Raw genomic sequence first — 11,547 nt, forward strand, 5'->3', positions numbered from 1 at the left:
GAAAGTAGATAGTTTAGTTTCCTCTCTGAGGGATTTCTAAGTAATTTTTCTAACGAGCTTGTGAGTATTATGATTATGTGTTAATTATTTGTCCATCATTTGATCTACTTGTTGCATAGAAAGAGATAAAATTGCAAAGTAACTAAATTGAGACATAGGAGTGAATTAGCAGGGGGTCTAAGTTGAAATTTCTAGATAGGAAATCGAAGAACATACATTGTAGTTTGATCTATCAAAGGGCTAGTTTTTGGACATTGTAGTTTGATCTAGCAAAGGGCTATTTTTTGGACATTGTAGTTTGATCTAACAAAGGGCTATTTTTTGGACATTTTATGAAAAAAATTAGTCAATTTGGTTGAAAATTTGCTCATTTTTTACACATGTATGATTAAATGGATGATATTCACGAAAAATTTACCAATTTTAACAGTAAATTACATTCTATGAGTATGAATTTTCAAACCAGAATAGTCACCTACAATATTATACTTAGAAAAAATATTAAATCCTTAAAAAATACCCTATGGAGAAGAGTAGCTATATGACTGGCCCATTTCTTAGAAACATGATGGTGTTGTTGCATTCGTCAATTCCATTAGGCATTGCCTAGTCTGCTCACCCCTCTACTTTATCATGCTTCTATGCTTTCATTTCATTTTTTTTTGTTCAATATTTTAGTGTATTTTAAGTATTTCTCGAAATAACATTGGACCACGTACAAGATATATGCAGAGTTACAAAAATTTGTAACCACCATCTTTAATCACCAAATTTCAGGTACTCAACTCCCCCATTTTTTCTCTTCGATGCCATTAAATTGACGTGATTGTTCTCCAAGTAGACCTTGCGCTTTTTCTCCTGGGTGGTTTTTCTTCCATAACAGGGTTGAAAACACTGATTGAATCATATTTATATTGCATCATTGTTCATACAATTGAATGTGGGTGATAGCACCAACATAGAGGAATTAAAATATTGAAAGGAATGTATAGATATAAACTAGCAGGTCAAATCTCAAAATGACTAGCTTAGAAGCTTTCAATTCACACTTGGCAGTTAAAGAAACTTTCCACCCATATTCAAAACATGAAGAATTTAGATTTTTATTGTAGATTCAACAACTTTTGTGATATGCTAAAACACAAGACAATAATCTACTCTACTATTCAGTGGAAACCAAAATTGATCTTAGAAAACAATAAGCAAAAAAGGAAGAATATTAATCGCACATAACACAATATTTCTTTGGGGAAAGAAACTACTAAAAACCCTGACTATATATATTGCATTAACTAGAAGATATGAGAAAAAAATAAAATTCTTGTTCAACCCAAACAATTCATGCACAAGTACAATTTGTCTTTCTGCCTCACAAGCTAGCTCAAGCCGACACTTAGCCAATTTTTTTGCCTTCCAAGCCTCTACTTCCTTGCACAATTCCTAAGAGAATTAGCCCATATTTAATTGGGAAATTCTCAACTCATGACTACGCAATCCATCCATAGGCCCTCAATTGATTTCATCCACCATCTGTACAACTTGGAAAAGTATACAACTGATAGTACACTATCCCTAGACTCTAATCTCAACTCTATCTTCCTTTGAGTTGACATGCATGAGTTACTTAAGACTGAACCTTCAGTTAAATGGTGGAGCGGTAAATATGCACTGGTGCCCGTCACCACTATTAGACCTCCTATTATTTCCTCCAACTGTTAGAACTAGTTTCACTGAATATAACCTAGTTAGGTTGAATTAATTAATTACAACTCAAAATAACTGAACTTGGGCCCCTAAATTTAGGGATAACTCTACATGACTCTATATAGACTTCTAACTCAAGTTTCCGAAGCCAACTAAGTCAATTTAACTTAGTTAACTATTACAAGTTGCTATGAGAATATAGTTTCGATTTAATTCCTAATTTAATTCAAGGACAAATTAAATTAGGATTTCTTGTTTCTATTTATAACACTCCCTCTCAACAAGAAAAGGACCATCTGCTACCCCGATCCTACCTCTTTGAAACTTGAATTTGCATCTTGACAAGGCCTTATTCAAAATATTTACATCCTACTCCTCTATGGGAATGTACACTAAGAACATAATTCTCCTCTGCACACAATCTCAAAGATAATGACACCAGATATCAATATTCTTGGATCGATCATGAAAAAATGCATTCTCGGAGAGTTTGATACAACTTTGATTGTCACAGTAAATCACAGTTGGATCCCTTTGCTCACCAAATAAACCATAATCTTCCTCATCCAGATAGCCTCACAAGATTCTTGACTAGCAATCATGTACTTAACTGCTACTGAACTAAGTGAAATTGATCTTTGTTTCCTACTGTACCAAGAAACAATTGTTGACACAATAATGATGATCCCACTTGATGTGCTCTTCTTATCGGATGGACTCCCTACCCAATCTGCATTGATGAAGCCTTGAAGCTTCACTTCCTATGTTGGTATTTACCAAAGACCATATTGAGTAGTGCCTTTGAGGTATCTCAACACATGTTTTTATTCCTTCCAATACAGCTTGTTTGGCTTAACCATCACTTGACTAAGATGGTTAAATGCACAACACATGGTCGGCCGCGTGTCCACCAAATACATGAGTGAACCCACAGTTTTCCTATAAATAGTAGCATCCACTACTTCACCAGAAGTAGCATAATCTTTCCTCCAATTACCTACTAGAGGAGTCTTCATGGGTTTACATGTCCCAAGAGACAAATAGTTCTTCATCACCTTGTGATACTTCCATACCTAGAAAGTAGTGCATAAGCCCAAAGTCCTTCATTTCAAGCCCTCTTGCAAGATCCTCTTTTCAAGGCATGATAATCTTATCATCACATATCAGACTCAAATCGTCGTCATATAAAACAATAATCAATAATTTACCTTCACCCACAATATGGTAAAGGCTCGCATCTGCTTCACTTTGGGTGAAGCCCAACTCGGTCAAATAGTTATCGATCCTAGTGGACCAAGAAATGGGTGCTTATTTCAGTCATACAACTCTCGCTTGAGTCGGTACACATGCAAATCTCCGTTGAAGGTATCGAATCCTTCATGTTTCTCAATATACACCTCTTCCTCAATTGTACCATTAAGGAATGTTGTCTTTACATCCATCTGATGTATCTTCCATCCCATCTACGTTGAGAATGCTACAATGGATCTGATTTATGACTACCTTGCAATAGGAGCAAATTCTCATCATAATCAATCCCCTCCATTTGAGAAAACCCTATGGCAAAAAACCTGGCCTTATGTTTCTCCACACTACCATTCGTTGCTTGGTTTACCTTGTAAAGCCATCTATAACTCACTGCTGACTTGTCTATCGGCCTTGGAACCACATCCCAAACACTATAACTGACAATGGAGTCATACTACTCAACCATGACATCAACCCAAACCAGTTTATTCACTGCCTCCTTAAAAGACGATGGCTCAATCTCTACATATCTGCTCATCAGAGCCATGAAGCCAATGTACCTCTTCAGTAACCTCCCCCCTGCTCCTCTACATGTGGTCGCTCCACATCATCTCGAGGTTCCTCCTTAGGAGATAAAATCTCCTCAACTGCATGTAGCTGAAGCTCCCTCTCAAGGGAACATATCATGGTCTTCTCTTCATTGAATTTTACATCTCTAGAAACTATTGTCATCCTGTTGGGTGAAAGGTACACCCGATAATTTTGAGGTGTATCAATGTACCCCACAAATATGCCCAACTTAGTTGTTGGCTCAAGATTTTTCCGTGCATATTTGGTTAGATGTCAGTAGACTGATGAACCAAAAAGCCTAAAGTGTGCCAAATCTAGTTTCTTCCCTGAGAAAGCCTCTTCCGATGTATTCATCCGGATAATTCGATGAGGGCTTATGTTTTGCAAATAAACAATTGTGTTGCATGTTGCTCCCACAATACTTTTGTTCTTCCTTTCATCCACCCCATTTTTTTATGGGTTATGAGGTGCTATCAACTCTCTTCAAATGCCTTCTTATGCACATAAGTTTTTGAACTCATTCGAGACATATTCTCCACTGTTATCACTTCTGAGAGCTTTAACTTTCCTTCCAATATCTTTCTTGACAAGTGCTTTAAATTCACAAAACTTAGAAAAAGTCCAATCTTTCTTCTGCATGAAGAAGATCCAACACTTACGAGAAAAATCATCAACAAATATCACATAATACCTGTGCTTGGTCATGGATGCTGTCGAGAACAATCCACACACATTTGAGTGAACTCGATCAAGGATCGCCTGTGATCGATTGTCTTTGTCATGAAAGGAAGCTTTTGTGTACTTTCCCAAAGTACACCCTTTGCATGTATCTGCCTGCTCTAGTGTACCCTTGGAAAGACTAGTATAAATTTACTACATGATCTTCTCAGTGCCATGGTGCAAGTGACCCAACCTCTTGTGCCATAACTCGCCAATATCTCAGCTTTGCACCTTCTTTGCTTTTATGCTTAAGGCAACACAATATTCTACCTCCAACTTGTAGAGGTTCTTCACTCGAACCCTTATCCTCTTCACCTTTTTCATAGGCTATGGGATGAAGGAATGCCTTTCCCTTACTAAATATCACATCATAGCCTCTATCCTACAACATGGCAACATATACCAAGTTCTTATTTAAACTAGGAACATACATCACATCTCGCAAAATGAGGGGAGAACCTAACAAAAGTAACTGTACCAATACCGTTAGTTCTATACCTCCCATCATCACCCATATCAATAAGCATCTGGAGATCCTTCTCCTCCAAGTTACTAAAGAGATCTTTGTTACTGGTCATGTGGAAAGAAGCTCCAATGTCTAAGTACCACACACTACCCATCATTGATGACACCATACAAGTGATGATGGTAAAATCCAATTCGAACTATGAATCAAGAACCACACATGCCTCTCCTCTTAAGGGCTTCTTACTGGCCTTTTTATGGAGACATTTTGTGGAAAAATGTCCCTGCTCATGAGAGTGAAAACACTTGATTTTAGAATTGTACTTCTTCTTTCTGCCCTGACAAGAATATGATTTGGAATACGATGAACTCCCCTTCCCTTTCTTTTCCTTACAAGCTAAGGCATAATTCTCCTCATCATCATGCTTTGATGAGGATCTGTGTCTAGTGTTTCGTTGAATCTCTTCCTATACCAAGTCAGACCACAACCACTACCACTCTGGTAGCTTCTCCCTCCCATTATCAGATTCCTGATAATTGTGCCAACTCTTGGGAAGTCTTAGAAGTGCTAGGCTCACCAAATCGTCTTCAAAAACATTAATCTTGACACTTCCAAGCTCATCCCGAAAGTGGGTGAACTTGGTCAAGTACTTCGGAATTGAGTCGCCCTTCTCCATATTGATCTTTCTGAGTTTTTCCTTCAGTGCCAACTTCTTGTGGTCAATGCTATTTTGAGATAGGTTCATCAATGCCTTCCACATCACAAATGGATTTTCCTTGTCATGGAGATTCAAGACAATATGATCTCGAACTCCTTCTAGGATAATCCTTCTTGCCTTTTCCACACACTTTCTCCATTCAACCATATATTTAGCATATGATTGCCAAAGGCTTTGGAATATCATGATTTATGAATTGCTTTAGCCCATTGTCTTCCAGCACTTCCTCCATCTTGTCCTTCCAGGCTATGTAATTCGAGCTGCCCTCCAAGGCATACTCAAGTCTCAAACCGTAGAATGACATTTTGTTGAATATGAAGTATGAACTATAAATTTTATTTCACTTGCACAAAAACTCGAATTATCCTCTTCTATATTGTCTTCCTCTCAGATACCATGTATATTTTTACTTGTATATTCAAAAACTTATGTGATATGCTGAAACACAAGAAAAGAATCTACTGTATTCTTCAACGAAAACCAAAATTGATCGATTAAAACAATAAACAGAAAAGGAAGAATATCAATGGCACATAACACAATATTTATCTAGGGAAAGAAACTGCGAAAAACCCCTACTATCCATATTGCATTAACCAGAAGAATTGAGAAGAAAAAATAATGCTTGCTCAACCTGAATAGTTCCTAAACAAGTACAATCTATGTTTCTGCCTCACAAGCTAGCTCAAGACAACACTTATCCAATTTTGTTTCTTGCCAAGCCCCCATTTCCTTGTGCAATTCCTCAGAGAATTATCCGATATTTTATTGGGAAATTCTGCACTCATGACTGCACAATCCATCCATAGGCCCTCAAGTGATTGCATGCACCATATGTACAGCTAAGAGAATTATACAACTGACAATACATTGTCCCTAAACTCTAATCTCAACTAGGTCTGCCTCTAAACTGACATGCATGAGTTATTTATGACTGAATCTTGAGTTAACTGGTGGAGCAGTGAAGATGCACTGGTGCCTGTGCCCACTACTAGATGTCCTACTAGTTGCTCCAATAGTTTGAACTAGTTTCACTGACTACAACTCAGTTAGACTGAATTAATTAATTACAACTCAAAAGAACTCAACTCGGGCCCTTAAAATTTAGGGGTCACTCTATGTGACTCTAAATAGACTTCGAGCTCGAATTTCCTAAGTCAACTAAGTCAATTTAACTTAGTTACTATTACAAGTTACTATGAGAATAGAATTTCAATTCAATTCCTAATTTAATTCAAGGATGAATTAAATTAGGATTTCTTGTTGCTATTTTTAACAAAGAAAATGCATAAGTTATTTTCCGAGATGGTGAGTTTCTATTGGACTATTGGAAAACATACATGGTTTGATGAACCAAGCAATGTTTGAGAACATGGGTAAGATGTGACATCATGGAAGACAATGATATCTTGGCTATGTACACAAGAAAGGTTTGAGATTAGTTGTTATTTGTAGTTCAAAATTCCTGTAGCAAATGAAATCATCAAAGGTTCTCAAAAGCCCAAGCCTAATAAGAGAAAGAGTAAAAGGGCATGATGCACAAGAGCCTGTGTGGAATTTCATGCAACCACTCATAATTTTGAGCCTATGTGGAGGATAATGCATGATAATTTGTTGGTGTGATAATTTTAGCCGCAAATTCGTTGGAAAGTGTGGGCTTGAAATTTATTCAGTGGTGATTATCATTATGATTTTTCTTTTATTTGTAGTTAATTATGAAGAACCAAAATTATAGAAAAAACCAACATAATTCAAATTGGTGTTTTTTGTTGTACACAGTGTTACGAGAACATATGACTAATTTGATTATGTTTACATTTGTTATAAAGTTGATGGGTCCTGTGAAGCGAGGAACGTCAACTACAAGCTATTTCGAATGATTGGTGGGGCGTGTGAAGTCAAGAACATCAATTATTATGTTTGTATGTCTGTTTAGCATGTCAAGTTGTATGCTTTCCTTATGAATACTTTCAATGCCCATTCAACTATCCTAGATAACTGGCAGATACAATGAGCTCTGTCATCCGAAAAATGTAAGCTTGTACATAGGATGGTTTAGCTACTTGAATAATTTTTTTGACAACTACAATGAGCTATGTAATTTGGAAGAATGAAGTATCTCAAGATTGTTAATCATTACAAGTACGTCAACAATGATCAGAGGAAGTGGTATCTTTAGTTGGTCAAATGGTAAGCTCGAAGTTGTGATGAAGAAATAACATAGTCCAAGAGATTCTAGATTGGGTATAAGTGCTAATGAAGACCATATCTAGATTTTATATTGTTATTTATAAAATAAACATTATGGGAGGGTGTTAGGGTTAATGTTTCTTTTAGAGCGGTTGGGTTTGTTGAGATGTTATTGAGATATTCTCTCAACTTCTCTATCTAGGTTTGAAAATAGTTGGATCTAGTTCCAAAAATATATATGTATCATATTTGTGATTAAATGATGAATGAAAAATATTTGACCTTGTACAATTATATTTGTTTTAGATATGCCTTATTTTTGGTGCATTTCAGAATAAACATCATATAGGACAAAATAAATTACATTATTTTCAAATCGAAAGAAATAAAAATAAGTGAATATACATCTATATTATTATACATGCCAAAGGCAAGGTATATAGTGATCAATATCACTTTGAACACTATCAACTTTTTTGACTTCTTTTTTATGCAGTGGATTTATCCAATGTTTTAGCAAAATTATTATGCTGAGAGGCACATTTTATAGCCGAGTATGAGGGTGATGTGTAATTGCTATTGTATTCAATGTGAAAGTGACAGGTACCCCTCTTTAAATAAGAATAAAGTATTCTCTAAATAGAAAAGCAATGTTGGATATATATATATATATATATATATATATATATATATATATATATATAGATATAGATATAGATATAGATATATATATATATATATATTTTAAACAAGTATGCATGTTTAGTTTGTTTTAATCAAAACCATTATAAAACACGGATAATACCAACCTCACTATGGTCTCTCAATTTTTTGTTGATATTATAATCCAATATGGTAAAAATATTTTGCTCATTCTCAGTAATAATTAAAATATTTTCATGTCCACATGACGTAATATAATTTAATATCAACCTTAAAAAGTGATAAAGGAATTATAGGTAGAATAAAGTATGAGTAAGATGATTAGACCTTATACTTTTCAAAAATATATCAAAATACCTAATTTAAATAAACTATTGGAAGATATATGTTAATTATTTTATGTCAATATCAACTTCATTAATAATATGTATATTTATATAGAAAGAAAAGGTTAAAAGAAACTATTTTAATGTTGTATATAAGTAAATATTCAATGTGAAAAGAAAAATAATTGAAAGATAAAATATCAAATAAAAAATATCAAATACTTCCTAATAAGAATAATAAGAGAGATATGTGTAATTCATTCAATTCTTAATATTAAATTAATATGTGACATTTAAAAATATTTAAAATACTAAAAAAAATTAATGTGAGTCATCCATAAAACATCTTAATATACTTAAAAATATATTAATAACAAAAGAAACATTTTAATGTGGAAAATGTAGCCCATATATAAAATGTCTTAGTCCACATGTATGTAAAATATTTTAATGTCATATATATATATATATATATATATATATATATATATATATATATATATATATATATATATATATATATCAATTGAGACATAATGAGTTTTTATGGTTAAATGGTTAAAATGTTTAAAGTATTCTCAATGTTTCACCTTTTTGTATTTTTTAGGTATATTTTTGTTGTCAATTTTCCTTAAATCCAAGAAATATATTTTGGACTTACAACTTTAAGTTATGTACACTATATATCATTCACAAATACAATTTAAACAATGAAAAATATGCATTGTATATATAGAGAGAACTCTCGTTGGGATTTCTCAAGGGATGAGGTTTTTTTTTTTTTTTTTTTTACAATCTAAAAAAGTTTTACATCGGAAGACATTTCATCCCTCTCAGTGCTTGCTAGATCCATGCTTACGATGGATCTATATTGGTACATTTAAAATTATTTAATTTTATTTTATAGCCTTCTATATCAATTTTAATTGGCCCATATTCATTTGGGTCCTATTGGAGGCTTCACATCACCCCACACATTATTTCTAGTTACAAAGATTATAAAGTTTGGTTATAAAGGTTATAAAGCTTTCAATATGTTAAGTTGTAATTTTTATCAACCAAAGTAATTTTGGAATTAATCTAGCATTAGTTTTGTAACATTAAGTGTTTGTGAGACTCTATCTATAATCCATAGTGACATAACAAGTTAATGTCTCTCTCTCTCTCTTGTTTGGTTCCACTTATGATCCACTTGGTAGCTTGCATGCAACACCCTGAGGCTATTTGGCCATTTTCTTGAAGTCATTTGAAAGTAGTTTTTGTAAACTCATGTCAGAGTTTTCAAAGTTGTTTCTCTACAACCCTGCAACAAGAACACAAGTTAGTTTATTGTGCAACTACCACATCATACAAACCTGAAACCAACTTTGATGAGCCTTGAAGTTGTGTTGATGATCAATATAACGAGTCTTGGAGTTGCTTTAAGGAAAGTGATCGACCCTGCTTCTTCAAAGCAACAAACCCTACTAACATGACCAAGAAAGAGAGCTTGATCTTTCCTAGAACCTTGTTAGTGTAGAGAAAAAGAGGCCTGGAGCTACTTTGATGACAAAGATGATGAAGTTATCGTTGCAAATAAGTAGTTCTAGTCCAATGTTTTACAACTATTTCATTTTAACGAATAACATTTTAAACTAATTAAATGAAAAAATCAATAATAGATAAACAAACTTTAAACCTTATGGTAGATTCCATTATCTAAACTTTAGTGCTACTAGAAAGTAATTCTACATTTAAATTTACAAGAGTATTTGTCAATATATGTAACATTTTTACCAAAGTTGGAATGTATGCCATTGTATAAACTGGACATTATTGTAGATACATAATAATACATAGTAGAAAAAAATCAAACACAATGGTAAATGCAACACTAGACCAACAAAAAAACAAAACATTTGATAGAGGACTTTGCAACACTATTAAATATCTAATGAACACAATATTTTATAATAATGAATTATTATATTTTCTAAAAATAGAAATGATAATTCAACATAGTTCAACATCACCCACATCAATTAAAATAAAACAAAATAACTTGCATGCCTTAGTCATAAAAATAAAGTGAGAAAGTAAAAATGATTGCAGGAAGAACTTGTAAGCATACTAGTTAATAAAACCCAAATCCCTTAATTTTTTATCACCTACAAATAAATAAAAATGTATGTCACAAACATAGAATTGAAATTAAACACATAATTCAAACTAAACAATGTCATCAAAAATATGTGACCACTTCTATGTACAAGTTTAAATGTAAAATCTGTGTCTAAAATCATACAACGATGGGGTTCAATTTTTTATGGTTATATTTTAGCATACATTTACAAATCAGCCCTCATATAGAAAGAAACATGGGGATATTTTAGAGAAATAAAAGTGCATTAACTTAAAGTTGATTCCGATTTCACACAAGGGAAAGTGAAGTACTATAAAAGAAATAGACGGGGATTATGGAAAACATTGTGGAGGACAAATCTTGTGAAACTAACTGTGAAACAATTTCCAAAACACGTTAGAGGATGAATCCTACAAAACGCCTTTTTTTTAATTTATTAGTATGGGGCTTATTTTTTCTTCCTCAAAGTGTAGAGTGGTTAGCGATGCGCATTTTCAGATGGAAGTACCCTCAAAATATTTTAACAAAAAGATATTCAATGTGATTTGGTTATCATATCTTTATTAAATGAATTCTAACACAATGATCTCACCCTCATTCGAGAATTGGCCCCTTTGTTTAGAGGAAAGCATGCATACCAAGAAACAACTAGAGAACGAGGTTTATTTGAAGCTTGAATTCACATGAATGAAAATATAGCATTTCAGAATATTTTAAAATGAAATTTTAAAACTAGAAATGTTACCTAAACGCAATTGGAAAATTGGCCTTCCACCGAAGATAGTGTTACAAACTATATAGGATAAATTATAAGATGTGA

The sequence above is a fragment of the Pinus tabuliformis genome, chromosome 3_2 (genome assembly GCF_031772625.1).
Source record: "Pinus tabuliformis cultivar Carrire ecotype Pingquan chromosome 3_2, CPIR1, whole genome shotgun sequence".
Classification (NCBI taxonomy): Eukaryota; Viridiplantae; Streptophyta; class Pinopsida; order Pinales; family Pinaceae; genus Pinus; species Pinus tabuliformis.